General features: G+C 44.5%; 1 protein-coding gene across 1 annotated transcript in view; it reads left to right on the forward strand.

The window, feature by feature from the left end:
• Nucleotides 1-3816: 3816 nt before the first annotated feature.
• The window catches only part of ATP2B2 (ATPase plasma membrane Ca2+ transporting 2), a 210642-nt gene continuing 195457 nt past the window's right edge, over nucleotides 3817-19001 (forward strand). The window contains exon 1 of the mRNA XM_054595305.1: nucleotides 3817-3838. The gene's annotated coding sequence lies outside the window, so the exon portion shown is untranslated. The remainder of the gene's footprint in view (nucleotides 3839-19001) is intronic.

Below are 19001 nucleotides of genomic sequence, written 5' to 3' on the forward strand. Positions count from 1 at the left end.
AAATGAGCTTGTGAGACTATAGCAAAAGATCTAATGTGTATGTCTCTGAACCCTTGAAAGAATTTGAGAAAGACAGTGGAGCTGAAAAAGTATTTGAATGACTAAAAACTTCTAAATTTGGCAAAAAATAAATAAATCTACAGATTTATGAAGCTGAGAAAACTCCAAAGAGAATAAATCCAAATTAATCCACACCAAGATACAAAATAATTACACTTCTCAAAACTAAAAGCAAAACTAAAATCTTTAAAGCACTGAGAGAGCAATAACATACTTATCAGGAGAAAACAATTTGAATGATAGTGGGTTTCTTAGCAGAAATCATGCAGGCCAGAAAGAAGTGGCACATTTTTTCCTTTCAAGTGCTGAAGGAAAAGAACTGTCAAGTAAGAATTCTATATCCAGCAAAACAATTCTATAGGAATTAAGGGAAAATCAAGACATCCTAAGATGAAGGAAAGCTAAGAGAATTTGTTGCTAGAAAATCTCCCTAAAACAAGGCTAAAAGAAGTTCTACAAACATAAAGAACACAATTTTTAAAAATAAATCTTGGAATATCAGGAAAGAAAAAAAGAATCTGGTAAGCAAAAGTATGGGTATAGGCAATAGACATTCTTTCACCACTTGAGCTTTCTAAATTATGTTTGATGGTTAAAGCAAAAACTATAACACTTTTAGATATGGTTGTAAGTGTATGTAGAAAGAACAGAAAACAAAAAATGAAATTGTAGACTTAAACCTTAACATATTACATTAAATCTCCAAACCAGATAGTTTCACTGAAGAATTTAACTAAATGTTTCAAAAATTAACACCAATTCTACACAATGTCTTTAAGTAAATGGAAGAGGAGGGAACACTTTCCAGTTCAATTTGTGATGCTAGCATTACCCTGATATAAAAACCAGACAAAGCAGTACAAAAAATAAAAATAAAAACTACAGGCCAACACCCCTCATGAATATAGATGTGAAAATCTTTAACAAAACATTAGGAAATAGAATTCAACAATGTATAAAAACAATTATGCCTTAAGACCAAATAGGGTTTATTCCAAGACTGCAAGGTTGGTCCCACATTTTAAAAGTCAATTAATATAGTCCACCATGTTAATGGGCTAAAGAAGAGAATTCATATGGTCATAGTCATCAATACAAGAAAAGCATTTGATAAAATTCAACACTAATTTATGATGTAATACTCAAAAAAAAATAGGCATAGAGGAGAACTTCCACAACTTAATGAAGAACATCTACAAAAAAACTATATCTAACATAATACTTAATGTATAAAGACTAAATGTTTTCCTCTAAAATTAGAAGCAAGACAAGGATATCAGCCCTCACATTTATATTCAAATAGTGCTAGGAGTACTAGCCATTGCCATAAGACAAGACAGGGCATACAAATTGGAAAGGAAGAAATAAACTACCTCTTTTTGCAGATAATTTCATTCTCTACATAAAAAATCCCAAAGAATATACAAAAAAAAAAAAAAAGAATCTCTTGAAACTAATAAGTGAGTTTAGGAAGGTCACAGGATAAACATAGAAAAAATGTATTGCATTTCTATATACAAGATTTGTATGCTAAAAACTACAAAACACTGAAGAAAGAAATTTTTTAAAAACCTAAATAAATGAAATTACATAGTGTGTTCATGGATTGGAAGACTCAGCAAAGTTAAGATGTCAGTTCTCTGCAATTCCTTTCAAAATCCCAGCAATATTCTTGTAAATATACAAAGTATTATTCTAAAATGTATATGGAAAAGGCAGAAGAGCTAGAATAGCTAAAACAGTTTTGAAGAAGAATACATTAAAAAGAATCAGGCTACCTAGTTTCAAGATATATTACACAAAAAATTGAAACTGTATGATATTGACAGAGAGATGACATATAGATCAATGAAGTGGAATAAAGATCTATAAATAGACCTACACAAGTAAATCCAACTGATTTTTAACAAAGGTGCAAAAGCAATTCAGTGGAGGAAAGATCATAATCTTTTAACCAACGGTTCTGAAGCAGCAGGACACCCATATGTTTAAAAAAAAAAGCTATTGAGGTCTCACACCTGATACAAAAATTAACTCAAAATGGGCCACTTAAATGTAAAATGTAAAACTACAATAGTTTTAGTAAAAAAAAAAAAAAAAAAAAAAAAAGGAAAAGGAAAATCTTTAGGATCTATGGCTAGGCAAAGAGTTCTTAGGCTTGACACCAAAAGCATGATCCATAAAATTAAAAAAATAATAAATTAAACTTCACAAAAATAAAAGCTGTGCTCTACAGAAGACTCTGTTAAGAGGATGAAAAGACAAACTGAAGAATGGAGGGAAATATTTGCAAACCACAAAATCTGACAAAGTACTGATATCTGACATATATTTTTTAAAAACTCTCAAAACAGCGGTTTAAAAAAATAAAACAACCCAACTTAAAATATAGGCAAAGGTAATGAAGAAATATTTCTCCAAAGAGGATATACAGATGGCAAATAAGCACATGAAAAATATTGAACATCATAAGTCATTAGAGAAATGCAAATTAAAACCCCATACATACCTATAGAATGGCTAAAATAAAAAATAACACCACCAAATGCTGATGAGGATTCTGAGAAACTGGATGATTCATATGTTGCTGGTGGAAATGTAAAATGGTACAGCCACTCAGTAAAAATTAGGAAGTTTCTTTTTAAAAAAATACCAACAACTAAGAATGCAGCTACCATGCAACCCAACAATTTCATTCATGGGCATTTATCCCAAGTAAATGAAAATTTATGTCCACATAAAATATAGGTACACAAAGGTTTAGAGCAGCTTTACTCATAACAGCCAAAAACTGGCTATGAATGGTTAAAGAAACCATTAGTGGATGAATGGTTAAACCAACTGTGGTATATCTATACTATGGAACACTATTCAACAATAAATAACAATTAACTATTGATAGATGCAACAACCTGATGAATTTGCAGAATTATACTGAATTAAAAAAGCCAATCCCCAAAGGTTACGTATAGCATGATCCCATTTATAGAACACTGTTGAGAAAACGCTATTCTAGACATGAAGAACCGTTTCGTGACTGCCAGGGCTTAGGATTGAAGGTGGGAGGAAAATGAATGTGACTATTAAGTGTTGGTCCAAAGAAACTTGTGATAGAACAGTCCTGTATCTTGATCATAGTAGAGATTACATAAAACTACATACACATTAAAATTGCATAAACCCACACGTATATACACATACATACAAATGCTTGTAAAAGTAGATATTATTTCTGTCTTACAGATGGAGGTTCAGAAAAGTTAAGCCACTTGGCTCAGGGACTCTGTTTCTCTAAAGCACACACCCATGACCAATCAATGACACTCCTTCTGCCCTTGCAGGCCACACCACCTAGCAGGCAGAGGACAGGGAGGTCCCATCTTGACACACCAGCCAGCAGGTGGACTTGCTTCCCTTGAACAGGGCCTGGGAGGGGGAAAGCCCATCTGGCAAGTTTTGATGGGGAAGGCAGGGTCTGGGTCCCTGTTTGGCTGGATCAGCTCCTAGGGGGTAAGGTGAGAAGAAGGGTCATTCCTGCTTCTCTTCAATCTCCATCCCTGCGGAACTCTGGCCCCAGCCCAGTGTCAGTACATAGGGGATACTCCACATCACTTCCTACTCCTTCCTAACTCAGGTCTCCATCAAGACTCCCACCCCTAATCAATGCCATCTCCCTTTTCCAGAGCTGGACTTCATCACCCAGTCCCCAGAGCCAGCAAGACATGGGCCCCACTTTCAAAACCCTGACGCCTTTTATTTAACCAGAACATGTGGAGGGGTGAGTTGAAGACTGGGGTTTTGACGGGGGTGGGGTAGGTCTGGGAGGAGGGCACTATTGGGTTGCTGCTTATTTAATACAAAGCCAACTGAGAAGGAAAGCAGAGTTTGACAGCAGCGACCTTTTCTCCGCCACTGTGGCAGGGACACATGAATTATTTATGCAACATTGTGCTGGTTTGGGAAACCTCCCCAGCATTCCTTCTGCGTTTGCATAGGGAGTTTGGCACAAACACAGAATAAAATAGCATCACTTCACACAGTAAACTGAGTCTCAGTTCTCTCAACTGTAAAATGGGGATAGCACAACATCTCCTTGTTAAGGTCCAGCAAAGTTGATTCACAGGAAGTACTTAGCAGAATAACTGGAACATAGTGAGTGCTCGATAAATGCTTGTTGAGTGAACAGGCATGCTGGGTGCCTAACACAGGTTAGTTAAATGGGGAGCCCTCTCAGGCTTCCAGAGCCAGCTGATACAGCAGCTCTGTGAGATTTCTCTGGCTTCTAGCTGGGATGAAGCACATCTTCCTCCATACACCCAAAGTCCTTTCTTTGTGCCTCTGTTATTGCCATGCTCAGTTTGCCTTTCGTTATATCTCCTCAAACCTCGAAGTCCATGCCCCACACCCCCATCCTGACCCCTATCAAGGACCAGAGCTCACACTGCTTACCTTTCAGCATCAGACCCAACTTACCTGCTATAAGAATATCCTCTGAGCTAGAGCTCAGAGTCATATTCTCATCTGACTTCCCAGTAGGTGTTTTTAGCCCGTGCACAGATAAGCAGACTGAGACCCAGAGTGAAGTTACTTCCCAGCCAGGAGCTGGGAGAGCCAGATTGCAACACCAAGATCCTGAGATCGCTTTCTATTATTGCACCCTGCCAGGGCGAAGAAGATGAGTAACTCCAGACTGAATCAGGGAGGGAGGAGACAGGCAGACTGGCCAGGTGCCCTTGTCCCCCTCCCTCAGAGACCACCCAGACCTCTCACTTTGCTGAAGTTTTGTTTCTCACCCAAGCACTTTGGGACTAACCCAGTTGTTTCCAAACACATTACATAATTGCTCATGTATTTATTTAATGCCGTCTCTTGGATATTAAACGATCGATAATACAGAACAGAAACATGGGCGTTTAAACACAGCAGTTTTTGACAGGCGTGGGTTGAGGAGAGACATCTATGCGAGCCCTCCTATCAGAGGAGGAGGTGACATCCCCCCTCTCCTCCCCCCAAGAGGGGGAAGGGCTTCCCAGGGGTTCAACCTCTTTTATTATATAATAAGATGCATTATCTCTTCCCTAAAGGATGCTTGGGGACAGGGTTTATCTGTTTACTAGTGTTTACAGAGCACCCTCTATGTGCAGTCACTGTTATGCTTTTATTCAACCCAGGGTGCCCTCGGAATGAAACACGACCCCTGTCCTCAAGGTGCTGACACTCCAGCAGATAAGTGACCAAAAAAATAAAGAAGATGGGTTCAGGGAATCACAAGCACTGCAAAGAGAACAAAACAGGGTGGCAGGGTGGGAAGTGATGGGCAGTCACTAAGGAGGAAACTTTGACCAGAGCTCTCACTGGTAGAAGCAGCCAGCCATGCAGAGGTACAGGGTTTGAAGCAGAGTGAAGAGGGCAGTGGGCTGGGGAGGGATGAGCAAAGGCCATACGTAGGTGATACAGGCAGAGGAATACCTGCTCAGGGCTGGTTGGGCTAGGCCTAGAGGACCTCATGCAATGTTTGAATTATAATCTATGTGCAGTGGCAAAACTATTGGAGGATCCCTAGCAATCTAATGAATGTTTAGAAAACATTTCTCTGTAGCTAGAAGAGGACTGGTGGATGATAGGTTGCAAGCAAGGTCTGGGTCAAAGTTCTGGGTCTGGATTGCTTGCAGGGTGCAGAGTGGTGGTCAGGGAGAACCTAGAGAAGGCACAGGAAGGGCTACCCAGGCCCCAAATGCTAGTAAGTCTGTCCGAGATGAGCACAAATTTGTCCCAGTCAGAAGTGGAAGGCCTAGAAATCATAGTAACACCAATAATACAGATGATAATAACAGTACCTAGTATTTACTAAGTACTTACCATGAGCCAGACATTGGGACATGCCCCCTATCCTCACCACCAGCCTGCAACGTATGTAGTTTTATTATTCCCATTTCACCGTAGAGGGAAACAAGGCATAGAGTGGTTAAGAAAAACATCCAGAATCTCTCAACAAGTAAGTAGCAAAGCCAGTCCATCTTGACTACACATACGGTCCTTGATCCGTATTGGCTGAAAGAATGAATAACAATAACAATAGCAATAATGATAGCAATCACTTAACACAGTGTTAGTTATATGCCAGGCCCTATTCTAAGTGCTTTTAAAAATATTAATCATTTAGTCTTCACAACAGCCCCATGAGGTAGTCACAACCACTATCCCCACCTTTTAAAAGTAGAAACAGAAGCACAGGGTATTACCTTGGTTACCCTAGGTGGGATTTAAACCCAGGAAGCCTGCTCCAGAATCCAGGATTTTAGCAAAATGCAGTGGAATTGGAGGAAAGTGGGGAACCAGCAATCCAACTCAGCTATATCTCCATTTCGAAGACTGGGGTTGAGGCCACTTGCTAGCAAGCATTCAGCAGCACCCCTTCTGGGCTGGGGCTGGGGATGCAGTTGTGTGAGATGGGGGCAGGCCCTCCAGGAGCCATGGGAGACCATGAATGGCCCAACTGGCCTCCCCAGAGCATCTGGCTCCCCATTGGCCAAAGAAGGGCCCCCAGGAACCTGACCCACCTGGAACTGCAGAAATGAGCCATTGCAGCCGAAGTGGAGTAAAGTCACCTCCTCAGTCAGGGAATGGGGACATTCCTTCAGAGCATCCAAAGAGAAAATGAACTGAAAGAGGTTAATGGAGTCTGAGGATATTTATGGGAAATGTTTTACTCCAAGTCTGTGCCACAATAACACCCAAAACAACCTCAGTGGGAATACCTTTTAAAAATTATAGGCATCCTTCCTTACAAATGAATTTGATTGGTAGAATTTCCACATTGGAGCAATGTATTAGGCTGCCATAACTAACACCAACTTGCAAAACAACTCGTCTCCCTCCAAATGTGGACAGTAATTCCCACCTTAGGGGCAGTGGTGGCAAGGAAATAATGCATGCAAAGTGCTCTGTAAAAGGTGAAAGCTTGCACGAAAAGAGGGCTTTAAAAGTACTCCAGGCTTTTAAAACTCCTTATCCATTTAGGCAGTTAGAACATTTCCTTCCTTCCTGTTTTCCTCAATGAGAGAATGGAGAAAACACCCTCCGCCTGGCCAGAGTCGGAAATACAGGGGACGGAACAAAGAGCTTGGGTCTCTGGTACCAACCTGTTAATTCCAGGAAGCTCTTCTGGCCAGGTTCGTTCCCCGCTGGGAGGGTGGGGGGTCGGGGAATATGGTGTTAGACAGCCTAGGCACACAGCTCACAGTCCTGGCTCTGCAATCCGCTACAGTTGTTTAAACACTCTCCCACCTCAGTGTTGTATTCTTAAATGGGAGTAAGAAGCCCTTATTTAGAGGACTTCGGAAGGATTGAGTGGGAGAGAAATCCTGATGTGTCCAGCAGAGGGCCTAGGATATCCGCGGCTGCTCAGGTGGCCCCAGGGGGAACAATAGACTCAAATGTTGAGAACCCCAGGCTTCTTTCCACTGGGATCATGTCAGTCTCTCTCAAGCACTGGAAATAGACAGTTTGCTGTCTGTATTGTTTGCTGGGGCTGTTGTAACAAAGCATCTCACACTGGGTGGCTTAAAGTAACAGATGCGTTGTCTCACAGTTATGGATGCTGGAAATCCAATATCGTGGTATTGGCAGAGTTGGTTCCTTCTGAGCCCTGCAAGGGAGAATCTGTCCCAGGCATATCCCCTAGCTTCCAGTGGTTTGGTGGTGATCTTTGGAGTTCCTTGGCTTTTGAGTATAGTACCCTGATCCTTCTTCACACCTCCTGTGCATGTCTGTCTCTGTGCCCAAATTTCCTCTTTATAAGGACACCAGTTATATTGGATCAGAGCCCACCCTAATGACTTCATCTTAGCTTGCTTGCCTCTGTAAAGATCCTATTTCTAAATAAGGTCACATTCACAGGTACTAGGGCTTAGGATTCCCACATATTTTAGAGAGCGGAAGGAATACAATTCAATCCATAACACTGTTATAGTTGTTTGAAGCTGATTCTGAACAGTTTGTCAGTTCATTTGTGACATTTCTCAAATAGACTCAAAGACTATTTTACATCATTTTCCAAAAGAGCAATGTGCTTCTCAAAATTGTAGACTCCTTAGCTTTCAGATTTCCCATTGACTCTTAGTATTAATACACCCCACTATGGGTCTCTGGCCACTGAAGACGTAGGTTTGAACTGATGCTTTTTGTCAGCCCAACTGTGTGCTGGACTCTGGGAACACAAAAAGCCAGGGTCCTAGCTTTGAAGGAGGTCACAGGTGAAGGCCACAATGACTGACAGGTGAGCAACTGGCTGTTACTGGGTAGGTGAGTGCTGGGACCGCCAGAACACTTACCAGCAATGATCTTCAAGTATCCGGAGAAAAGGCTTCCTTCCTGGGCCACTTCCTGTCTGTCACCTTGACGGGAGAAATGTCTTTCCTGAGAGCTCCGAGGACCACAGGAGAACTCCAGTTGCTCTTTGTGCCGTGAGGTAACTAATCAGCCACTCAGTTTTCATTCTGGGATGAGTCCCAGAGTCCCTACTTACACAAGAAGTCCAGCAGTGCAGAAGAACCCAGAACCCATCACCCCCATTGCATCCCTAGCTTGGCCAGGGTCCCTGAGGGCTCTGTGGTAGACTGCCCTTCTTGCCAGATCTTCATTCTTAAAATAAGCTCCCCCGCCCTGAACATTGGAAGTTCCCACATCCCTTGAACTGAGAGCAAATGACCCATATTTCTGACACCACAAGGACCACTGAGGATGATATACTGTGAACTGGTCAGAATGCATAAGACTAGGCACAAGCACACTAGGTGCTGAGTTCTAATCCCAATGCTGCCAGTCTGAGCTCTGTGATTCTAGGGAAATCTTGCCACTTTTCCAGAGTCAGTTTCCCCACGTGCAAAGTAAAGATGGTTCTTACCTCACAGATGAGGGAAGTCTATAAAGGACCTCGTGTGATGCTGGCCCCCCAGCAGGCACTTTCCCTCTCCTCTCTCTGGGCCTCAGTTGCCTCCTCTGCAAACAAGGGATTTGGACCAGGTGGGTTCTGGCCAGCTCTGCAGCACTTTTGGAAGTAGCCTCCAGGTAGTCCAGCATCTGGTGGGGCAGGAGAAACCTCCCACCCCACAGGCCTGCTCTGCCAGGAGCTGTTGTGTGACCAGGGGCAAGTACTCCCCACTCTATGCAGACCTGGTGGCTCAGGTTGACTGTGGTGAGGTGCCCCTGCCTTTGGGGCTGCCGTGGGGGTTGCCAAGGGAACCCATGGGCCTGTGAGCATCTGCTCAAAACTATTTGCTGAATCTGTGTCAAAGGCTTCTGGGCTCTTGGATGTCACTGAGCTCCCTCCGGTCTCTCTCAGCCTTGGCCTGCCTGGGGTAGAGGGCTGCCCTCCCCAAGCTCAGCGGGAGAACTAAGAAGGGACCTGCCTTCCCTTCACTAGATTGAGAATAGTAAAACTTGTAGGATCTCATTGTTAGAAGGAACCAAAGAACTCAACAATCCCACCCAATGCTAGAAGCTTTATCCAGAATCCTTGACTGGTAACGTTTTAATTTCTTCCTCGTTACCTCCAGGGATGGGGACTTTACTACCTGGTGTGTGGCAAAGTATAGAGATGGCATACCATTCATGCACTTGGTATTCAGGCATTTTATGTATAAATAACGCCTCACTCAAGGCCATTTGACTCTTACTTTAGATATAATTTTAACAACATGAGTTATGTGTCTTCTTAAGTTAGAGAGTAGAAGACCCTTCTCAGGTTTCATCTGCCCTGGAACCATCCCCAATGTAACTTCTATCCCCATGAAAATCAATCGCTTTATCCTCTCTGTCTGTCAGCTCTTCTGATATACGTCTATAGCATGTCTCATAACATGTTTTATTTGCTTGTTTAGTTACATCTCTCCCACTAAACCCCAAGCTCTGCAAGAGGGTTAGGGTGGTGGAAAGAGCTTGTTTGGGGCTTTCACTCAAATAGATCCGACGTTTGTGCCCCATTTCCTCCTAGCTGTGTGACCCAGAGAAGTGATCTAACCTCTCTGAGCACATGTATCAATCAATGTGTTCACGATCCTTCCCTGAGCCAAGATTCCAGGTCTTGCTTAATTCTGTATCCCTAGTCCCTGACACACAGTAAGGTGTTTAGCACTTGAGTAAAGGAAGTACAAGCACTGGGTGAGGTACATTATGAAGTCACAGGAGAAGGAGTTTGCTTCTGAAAGCAAATACATTGCAGTCATAGAGAGTTTGCAGAGTGGACCCAAGAGCAAAGACCAACAGTCAGGAAAATAGTATGCACAAGTTTAAAATGTGCAGCAGTCTGGGGCTGCTTAGTGAAGGGGCAGCAGAGGTAAACATGCTGGGGGGGCCTCACATCACCTCCCAGCAGCCATCCCAAAGAAATAACTAGTGCTTTGGTCCCTACACTAGCTTATTCAACAGGGATATGCATCTAGTACCTGTGTGACTTAAACTGTATTTTAAAAAGCAAAAAAAGCTGGGAAGGAAGCAAAGGAAGTCTCTACGTTGACTAAATCATATGTTTGTGGCATAGATGTTTAACTATTTGTCAAATAGGAGCTGTTGTGATTAGTAAAATATCAGTTCACGTAAAAATGACAAAAATAGTCCGGGGCGAGTTCCTCATACATACAATGTTTAAAATTAAACAAACCTGGGCACATGAAGGGGAAGATACAGGAGCTGGGAAACCACTCGTGTGGGAATGCTCCTTCTCCGGTAATGTTGGAGAAAGGACATGGGCTCTCTTTCATGGGAAACAAGAAATGTTCTTTTCCTGTTCTTTGTAAACCTGGAGAAAGGGAGTGGGCATGTTATGAGGGAGCAAGCAAGGAGGATCACAGGGCCAAGAGACAGGGTGGGTGGGAGATTCTGTCACCATTTTGCCCTGTAGTCCAGGGAGGCTTCCTGAAGGAGGTGAGACCTGGGCTGCTTGGCCCAGGCCCTCCTCACTGCTCCTCCTCACCACTCACCACTCCTGGCCGCTGCCCAATGTTCATACTCATGTGGTCTGATTCCTTGGAAACCTCCGTTCTTGGGTCCAGCCAGAGGCACACATTGCAGTTGCCCTTTCAAGTTCCCAGGGCCACTCTACACCAGAGAGTGTACAGGGAGTCCTCAGAACAAAAGCACTTCCAGGTAGCCAGGACTGGAGCCAGGGCACCACTGATAGGATCAGAAACGTCAGGTGAACAGTGGCCCAGGAGGAAGCCATGACAGAGAAATGCCCACCACCCACACTTCTTTTGGCAGAGGTCCCTGTTTTGCCAAGCACACAGCCCGGTAGAAGCCAGCCCACGGCCCCTGGTGGCCAGCCATGCTCCCCCGCCCCTCCCCACCTGGCCTGCCCCCTTGCTGATCCCAAGGCCAAAAAGGGAGGCAGTCCTGCTTGCAGCCAGAAGCAACCGGGCGCTGTGGCCACTGCGCAGGGTGTAGCCGCAGACTGCAGACGTCTGCAGTGGCTGTTGGTGCTGAAGCCAAAAGGTCAGAATAGAGGTTTGTGTCTGTGGTCTGGGACCCAGCAGGGTCACCAGGGGATTTGCTACCATCTGCAGCCCAGGTATGGGAGGGTGGGTTCATTGGGCACTGCCCATGGCCCTGGACTCGCTGGTCGCCTCAGAGGCCTGGGTCTCCAGGGCAGGGAGTTGCTGAGATGGAAACAACTTAGTGTAAGGGGAGGGACCTTCAAGCCTTTGAATCCTGAGCTGGGAGGGAGGCTGGAGGGTGAGGCCTTGTCTACAGGGACCCTTTGGAATTGAAAAGGAGTCCTATTGGTAGGACAGTCTCTGGCTCATACAGCTCTGTATGTGCCCTTTATCCAGAGGGCTGCTAGACTGAGCAAGAGCAAGAGCTTAGGAGGCAGACTGCCCAGGTTCAAATCCTGGCACCTGTGTGCAACTTTGCACCTTTCCCTCAGTCTCTCTGTGCCTTAGTTTCCCACCCTGTTAAATGGAGATGGTGGTAACAGTACCTACTTTATTTGGCTGTTGTGAGGATCAACTGAAGTGATAAATGCAACTCCTTAGCACAGGTAAGTGCTCCATAGCTCTGAGCATTGTCACTGTTCCCTGTTACTCTGTGAATGTGGGACTGGCCCTCAGAGGCCACAAGGTCAGTGCTGGAAGGGAAATTAAGAGATCCTTTAGGCTACCTGTCCATTTCACAGGTGCAACTTCAAAGGATACAACCTAGGTTATGACCTAAGTCTCCAAGTCATGCAGATCAGGGTTCAAATCCTGTGCCTGTAAATTTTTCACCTGCGAAGCCTTAAACTAGTCCTTGACCCTATGATCTCCATTTTTCATATATGAAGTGGAAGTAATTATGGGACCTACTTCATGGGATACTTATAAAGATGAAATTATGCTACAAACACATAAAGGGCTTATCCTGTACCTTATACTTAAATTAGGAGCCACTATCACCACCACCAGCATCATCATCACCGTCGTCACTGTTGCTATTTACTGGTGGTGATGGTGTTTCTATTGTTATAATTAACATCAGGAAAGGGAGACTCAGGGAGGGAAAAGGACTTGCCAGTGGTCACTCAGCAAGACAGAAGGCAGGGCAAGCCCTAGCCTGGCCTCCTTATCACCTCCCTATTCTTTCTGCTCCCCTCATCATCTCATTGGCCTTTATTGGCCTTTGTCGCCTCTCAGTGCATCCTGCCCAGAGCCTGTTTCTCCTTGCAACAGGTCTCCCTAAAGCACTAACTATATTGCTCTGGGCACAGGTCTGAGGGCATGACACATGGGAAGCTGGCATCCCCCAAGAGGCTGGGCCAGCAGAGAGCAGGGTGGCAGGTTACCTTCTTCCATGACTTCTACAGCCCCCTTCCAAAAGCCCTCCAGCATCCCCACCATCCCAGGGATCCTTGGCCAGGGGGAACCCATGAGGCAGACAGGATGCAACTTTTGAGGGCATATATCAGAACTGCAGAACTCCTTGCACCCCAAGGGGCTCCTTAAGAAGGGAAGGATTAAGACTCCAACTTTTACCAAAGTTTCCTTGGACACTGGAATTAGGTCGAAGGGTCATCCTTGGGGTCTCTTATTTCCATTAGCAGATGGAGGCCATCTCTGCAGGCTTGTCTCTGTCTCTTCTACCACCCGGCCATCAGAGTTCAGACCTTCCTTGACAGGGAGGGGTGGAGACACAAGAGGAATCCGAGAAGAGGGATGGAGGGGTTTGCTTTAAGGAGAAATAAGAGTGTGTACCTGTTTGAATAATGTAAATGTTACATGAGCAATAATAATCATTGTTCCCGTTAATTGAACACTTACTATGTACCAGGCACTATGCTAAGAACTCATGTTATCTCAGTTAATCTTCACTACAGCCTCATCAGGTAGAAAATATTGGTATACTTATTTTACAGATGAGTGAACTAGAAGGGGCTTACTTATATACCATGTGATGACTACAGATGCCAAGCAGATGATACCAAAGATTGACAGACTCGGAGTGGAATATAACAGGGAGTGCTGGTGACTGTGGCAGATTGGAGAGTGACATTCAATTGTTTTTTTTGTAGGCACATGATACACAGCCATTAAAGTGGGTAAAGCGTACTAATCTTAAATGTAATACTTAATGAATTTTACATATACTTATAGATGTGACCACCACTCAGATCAAACTATAGAATACTTCTAGTACCCCAAAGACATTAATTTTTTTTTTAATTCTGCAAAACTATCACAAGCCAAGGAAAGCCTAAGAAGACATGATGACTAAATATAATGTGGTATCTGGATCAGATCCTGGAACAGAAAAGAGGAATGCAGGTGAAAACTAAGGAAATTTGAAGCAAGTAGGGACTTTACTTAATATTAGCATTTCAATATTGATTTATTAATTGTGAAAAATGTACCATACTAATACAAGCTGTTAATAACAAGGGGACCTAGATGTAGAGTAGATGGGAACTCTCTATACTTTTCTTAGCAATTTTTTGGTAAGGCTGAAATTGTTCTGGTGTGGCTCAGTGGGTTGGACATCGTCCCGCAAACCAAAAGGCCCCCAGTTTGGTTCCTGGTCAGGACACATGCCCGTGTTGTGGGCCAGGTTCCCAGTTGGAGGCATGCAAGAGGCAACCGATCTATGTTTCTCTCACACATGGATGTTTCTCTCCCTGTCTTTCTCCCTCCCTTCCCCTCTCTCTAAAAATAAATAAATAAAATGTTTTTAAAAAAATAAAATAAAATTATTTTAAAACAAAAATTTATTTTTTTAAAAAAAGCATTCTACAAATACTAAAGCAAAATGTGTCCTTGGGCTGGATCTGGCCTTTGAGCTGCCAGTTTGTGACCTCCAGTGGTCTAATATTCTCATTTTTCATATGGGGAAACTGAGGCTCAGAAAAGAGCAGCCCCTTGTGCAGGGCCCCACGTAAGATCAGTGGCAAAATCAGGACTAAAAGGCTGGTCCGTGCTCCGGCTGTAAAGAGTCGGGTCTGGAGTGCGGGTAGGAGGCTGCTGAGGTCTCCCTGACTCTCTAAGTGCCTTGCTAAAGACTCACCTCACCCTGCAGGAAGCTACCAAGGGCCTCCCGACTGCCCTCTGCTGCTTCTTCCTCCAGAGCTCTCCTGGCCTGTTAGTTAGAAACCAGTTCTTCCACTGGCCTCAGCCATAAAGTTGTCATGGACAGTTCCTCTTCTGACAGCAGGATGTCACCTTCCCACCCCAGCCAGCCTCAAGGCACCTTACAGGTGTCCCCCATGCCCAGCAAGGGTCCGAGTTGAGTGTTGTATGGATGGATGAATAAAGAAATAAAGGAGGAAAGAAATGAATGTCAAGGGTGGGTATTTGGGGATGTGCAGGGGAAGATAAAGTGTGCCAAGAACACAGACTCTGTATCCAGATGGCCTAGATCAAACCCTGGCTCTGCAAATCACTTAATCTCTCTGTGCATCAATCATCCTAAAATAGGGATAATATAGTACCTGCACCTTACAGAATTGTTGAGAGGATTAAGGAGTTGATTAACATTTGAGGGAGGAAAGTAATAAATTAGGAGAGGCGAGAAGGAGAAATAGGGGAGGGTGATATTTAGTTTTCATATTGGGACACAGAAACTTGGACAAGCCACAAGTCTGGCCCTAACCCAGGAAAAGGTTGAGTAGTATCATACAATGGTTAGCGCACCTTGTATAAGTAAGTTAACCTCTCTGTGCTTTTGTGTTCTTATCTGTAAAGTGGGAGTGATAACAGTGCTACTCATCTCACTAGGTTGTTATGAGAATTAAGCTATTTACTGTTATGCAGTTAGTGCTTAGGACTATACCTAACATATTTAAAACAACCTTTGACATATAACCAGTGTTTGTCAAATAGCTGGGAAAAGTTTTATTCAAGAAGCCCATTCTCTTCCCTGAGGGGACCTGACTCACCAGGCACTGTAAATCACTTACCTCTTGAATCTAGGTGAAAACTCCCCTTAATGAAGTCAGATGAGGAGAAGGCAGAACTGGTAACCAGCGGCCCATCTCTGTGGCCTCAGCCACCCTCAGCCATACCCAAGCACTTCCAATACTTTAAGAGAAGCCAGAAATCTAGATCCTTATGCACAATCTCCCAAGTTTTAAACATTGGCACTTAGTTCAATTTTATTTTAAGTTCTGAGCAAAACAAACAAATTTATTTTAAGCTGGCCATTCTCCCAAGTGGCTGGTTTGCAGCTTTTATCCCAATCTTGCCCTGCTTTCTTTTATTTTTTCTCCTGCGTTTTAGAGAAAAGGAAACTGAGGCCCAGAGAGAAGTGCTTGGACCTGTTGTGTCTGACCAATTAGTGGAGACAAAAACAGTCTCCTGGTTTCCAACCCTGGCAGCAAGTGACACGGGAGTCCCCTGGGTGTCAGCCAGACTTTGGACTAGGCAAGGGAGGGGCGCTCAAGGGGGAATTTCCCCCTCAGCCCGCGGTACTTCCGGTAGCGGGTTTGAAATACAGTATTTGCTAATGGGATGCCATCTGCACCATGTGTCGGGATGAAGCTGAATATAAATCAGGGCCTCCCCCACTTCTAAAGCCATAGGAAAGATTCACCCTGGCTCTGGTTGAGCAGGTTAGGAATTCCAAAGAGCTCCTGAATCTCCGGCTGAGAGAGGGAGCCATCAGTGAACTCTATGGTCAAAAAAGTCCCTAAATGAGACCTGGAGGGGTTGAGGAAAGGAGGGAGGCATGTTTTGGAGAAAAACTTAGGAGGGCTATTTTGGGGGAAGAGCGTTCAGTTACAACAATGATTTTCAACCATTGTGTTGCAATAGGCACACTGATGTGCCATAAGAATGTTTAAAACATGCAGTACCTGGTTATTTAGGCAGGACCCCTGACCTCTTTCCCCTTAGATTGTCAATTTAAAAAAAAATAAAAACAAAAGACGACAGCCAACACAATAGCCATCTGGTGTGAATTAATCAAAATTATACCCTTTTTTGGTCAGGTTGGTGAAAAAAATATATTTTGGGGTGTGCTGCAGAATTTTAGTATTTAGTTTATGTGTGCCATGAGATGAAAAAGGTTGAAAATTACTGATTTACAGGCTTGTAATACTCTGAACTATTGAAAAACCGCTCTTTGGTCCCCTCTTACTTAACCTGTCTGCACCTCTACTTCATCACACGTTAAATGGGATCAAAATTATACTCATCTCCTATAGTTTGTGATGAGGATGGAATGAGACGACATGTACAGAGGATTAAACAATACAAATCAGCCATTGTTTTCCTCGTCCGCAGCAGCCAGCCAGCCTGCCTGCTTGCACTAGTGGTAGCTTGACAGTCTTTTACCTGTGGCCTTTCTTTACCCTAACTCTGCATGTTCATGACCCTAGCTTTGGAGAGTCGAGTGCATCTACCAGCTGTGGAGCACCTGTTGGGGGTCAGGTTTTGTGTGAGCCTCTTCCACTACTTTCCCTTCCTTAACCTCAGAGCGGCCCTGGGAAGCCAACACCATCACCATCTTTTCAGATGAAGAACCTGAGACTCTGAGAGGGAACATGACTTATCCAAGGTCACCCCTATGTGGGGATGTGACCTTGAGTAAGCCCCGTTACCTTCCTGAGCCTCCAGCTTCCTCATCTATAAAAGGAGGTTCAGGACACCCATCCCAGGGCTGCTGTGATCTATGAGGTAATGAGTTGGAAAGTGCATGATCAGCTGTAAATTTCAGCCAAACGGACATCAGTGTGAGTCCTGCAGAGGCCTGCTCCTGTTCAGGGTTCAGCGCATTTGGCACCGAGAGCTATGGAGAAAAGTTATTTCAAATGTCTTTTCCTTGGATGATTTCCAAAATGCATCACCTCCCTCCAGCTAACAAGTGCAAAACTGGCTTCTGCAGGGGCTATGTTCAAACCAAGTAATTTCCAGTGGAATAACTTGGGAGGTAGAAAAGAGATGGGCAGGATGGTCCCAGGATCATGAAGGAGTCCTCAGTCTATAGAGTCAATCAGATGTGGGTTCAAATCCTCGTTCTTCCACTTGCTAGCGGTATGACCTTGAGCCAGCTGGTTAACCTCTGTAAGCCTCACCCAGAAGATTGTTATGATGGAGGGGATGAGAACAGCTGCTGAGAACAAGCAAAGCATGGGGGTCCACAAACATCCAGTGAGACAAGTGCTGAGTCCAAGGCTGGGGCTGCAGACCTTGCATGGGGTGGGGAGCAGGATAGAAACCAGTCAAAGGGCCCAGAAAAGGATCGGCTACTGAACCAGGAAGGGAAGACTGGTCAAGTATGGCTTAACAATACACCTACCCTGGACCATGAGCAGCTGGAGAGCAGGCACTGTGTACTTTTCATCTTGGTGGACTGGCTAGCAATGGGTGCACAGCATACATTTTAAAAACGGAATTGGGAAGCCACTTTCCTTTCTGCCCCATACCCATCCATTTCGTTCTCCTTGTCTTTCAATATCCATCCCCACTCCCCCACCTCTGTGAAGTGTGGAAGGACACTAGACAGCTCTGGTATCTGACAGATTTGGATTCACATCCAAACTCTTCCCTTTCTGGCTGGGTAATCTTGGACAAGTTACCTCCCCTCTCTGACTCCCAGTTTCCTCTTCCGTAAATGGGCTAATACTGCCTCCCCAGCAGTTATTGTAGGAGTTAGAGATGATGTATGAGAAAGCACCTAGCAAGGTCCCTGACATGTAGGGGGCATTCTGAAAGGCAGGAGTAAATGCTGTTGCTCCTTACAAGTGGAGCCCATGGCCACCTCTGCCTTCTCTACTCACACACAGACTGAATTCCCTCAGGCATTCACAATTTGCCTTTCCATCTCAGATGACACAATACAAACAGCTGGGCTGTGTACATCTAGGAGGAGTGAAGTGTCACTTCTGTTTCCACGGTGTCTTTACACAATTTCCACACTGCTCCTATGTTGGTTGAACATGGTGGAGTTAACAACATCCATAAAACACCTCAAAAATGAACTTCTACAGGCAAATCACATGGAATCAAGGAACAAGCTGCCCTGGGGACTAACACACCCATCCTAAGTTGCTAACGCCATCCACTGGCTGCAGGTTGATTAGTGTCTGTAAATGTTTCCAGGTTAATAGTTCACAAATGAAGACCTTTCTAGTCCTGTTTCATGTCTTGTTCTAGAGGATGGCCTGTAAACTCTGCACTGTCGCTTGACTATTTGTGGGTGCTTCTCTGGTACCAGTCTGCAGGTCAGGCTGAATACCTGAGAGGAGGGACTGGCTCTCTCTCCCTGTGGCCTGGAAACCCACTAAGGTGGGGCCTGTGAGGCTGGAGCCCAGAGAGGGGCAAGTTCAGCAGGGGGCAGGGCGGTGGGGTACCTTGAAGTTTGAAGCTGGCAAAGTTCTCAGGCCAGAGCTTGTCTGTGTCTGCCTAACATCTTCTCACTCTACATTCAGTGCAGACCCTGTCCTGGGATTCTTGGCCTCAGAACTGGGAACAGGGTTT

This window comes from Pteronotus mesoamericanus, unplaced genomic scaffold, assembly GCF_021234165.1.
Source record: "Pteronotus mesoamericanus isolate MK-2021 breed Mesoamerican mustached bat unplaced genomic scaffold, CSHL_Meso_final scaffold_54, whole genome shotgun sequence".
Classification (NCBI taxonomy): Eukaryota; Metazoa; Chordata; class Mammalia; order Chiroptera; family Mormoopidae; genus Pteronotus; species Pteronotus mesoamericanus.